The sequence below is a fragment of the Galeopterus variegatus genome, unplaced genomic scaffold, assembly GCF_000696425.1.
Source record: "Galeopterus variegatus unplaced genomic scaffold, G_variegatus-3.0.2 Scaffold32757, whole genome shotgun sequence".
NCBI classification, from domain to species: domain Eukaryota; kingdom Metazoa; phylum Chordata; class Mammalia; order Dermoptera; family Cynocephalidae; genus Galeopterus; species Galeopterus variegatus.
In genome coordinates, this window is record NW_007758868.1 from 2,201 (window position 1) to 4,267 (window position 2,067).

The following is a 2,067-nucleotide window of genomic DNA, read 5'->3' on the forward strand; positions in this document are numbered from 1 at the left end:
ATACCAAACTAATAAAGAAGCAGATTCCAGACAGATAGGCATCTATGTCCAGGACCACCCCCATGCCTCCCTCACCGCCATCACAGAAGCTCATTATATGCATATTAAGAGCAGAGAAAATGAGAGGGAATGAAAAGTCCATTCTCCACACATGAATCACGGCTGCTCTTGGAATACCAGCTTCAGCTGCAAGCCTCAGCTTCCTCCTCTGCTGCCCTCCCTGACAAAGGCTCTTCTCCCCTCTGGAGGTGCTGCCCATGGACACAGAGATCTCTGGGGTGATGCGCATTCCTGGCGTCCTGCAGGGGAACTGGGAAAGTGTTTTCTGACAGAAATAATGTTACCTGTAGAAGTTAGTTAGGCACAGGTATAGTATTTATCTTAATTCACAGGTAATACTGAACTTTAAGTGCACTATGACATGCAGACTAATTTTGTCCCATGGAAAAATAAGGTAGGAATTCTAAATAACAGAACTAAAAGAAATGTGCTTTGATTTCAAGTGTAAAAGTTTTGTGATGTATGATCAGAGTGCTCACCAGCTGTAACAGCCACAGAAGTCACTACAGAACCTGCTTATGTGAATACAATTTAAGGCCTTTGCTGGGAATTAGTCCTACAGGTAATTACTGTCCTTTACTCTTCACTATCTCACTGCCAGTGTGCATTTTTTATTAGAAATATGTAATTTCTGACAATTCAGAATATTTTATCAAGGGTACCATAGGAAGGCTTCTGCATAGCATTATTTGCTAGCAGATGGGACAGTGATATATTATGCCATTTACTTTGTATAAGAGCATTCAAAATTGCACAAAACACACAATAAAAAGTTGAATGAATGAATTTTCATATTTTTCATTTTGAGGATTAGAGCAGATGTTCTGAACAGGTTAATCACCTAACCCAAAATAACAAAACCCAAGTAAAGAAGATCAACAGGAGTCAACTGTGCCATAAGGCTTAAAGTACTGGAGTTAAGTGTCATCCTTCTCATATTATTTCCAGAAATATAACAGTTAAAACCCTTCAGTCCTCAGTCTCTAAGCACTTATGGCTTCAGGAGGTGTTACCAAACATGAGAAGCTGGGAATGGAGAAGCCTGTAGCTCTTCGGAAAATTTTACTTCTTGAAAAGTAAAGACACAATAAAGCTATCAAAGAACACAAACCAAAGATGAGGACAGGAGAGGGTACTGTATTTAAAAAAAAAAAAAAAAGTTTCCTGAAATAGTCACAATGAAAATGACAATAAAAAAAATTTTTTTGACAAGACGTATTTAGCTGTGCGGAATATTATGAAGAATCCCTGATTCCAAATCCATCTGAAATCAAACCTCATTGATATTTTAAAACTAATTACATACCGGCCTTTTAATGCATTAAAAAGTCTGATTCCATCTGCGGGGCCACAGATTTGGATCACATCATCTCTAGTTAGTTTCAATAAATCTGCTCCTGGAATAAATATTAAAAAAATGGGTGATAAAGACAAAGCTTCTCCTTGTTAAAGACTATTAAAATGGGCTCTATTACGAGGATACCTCATGACCAGTATGTTACAATCTATAATCTTTTGCATGACCTATTAGGCCCTTCATGACCTGGCCCCTGCCTCCTTTCCTGTCTCAACTCCCTCCCAATTAACTTCTCCACTTAACCTTATGCGTTCATCATTTTGCTGATGCCTAATGAGCAAGTTGTTCCTCCTGCCTGAAATATCTTTCCACTATCTGACCAACAGATTCCTCCTCATCCCTTAAGATTCGCCTCTGCGTCACACATGTTCCCTAACACCAGACCCTCCCCTGAATGTCTTCTTCGTTCACACCTCTGTGGAACACTTATCTACTGCATCACAACTATTTGTTTACCTGTTTGGGGGGGTTTATTTTGATTTGATTTTTTTTATTCTAGATGATGAATGAGCTCTTTGATCAGGAAGTATGCCTTATCCATTTGTGTATTCCTACCACACCTGGTACACAGAAGGTGCTAAATAAAAGGAGATATGTAAGTAAAATACAATATATGATATCAAGGGAGACATTTCAGACTACCTGCAAAT

The 2,067-nt window shown here is 38.6% G+C and overlaps 1 long non-coding RNA gene across 1 annotated transcript in view; it reads right to left on the minus strand.

Moving 5' to 3' along the window:
• Positions 1–1,219: 1,219 nt before the first annotated feature.
• Positions 1,220–2,067, minus strand: part of LOC103583976 — a 2,892-nt gene continuing 2,044 nt past the window's right edge. Inside the window, exon 3 of the long non-coding RNA XR_549916.1 lies at positions 1,220–1,457. This is a non-coding gene — a long non-coding RNA (uncharacterized LOC103583976). The remainder of the gene's footprint in view (positions 1,458–2,067) is intronic.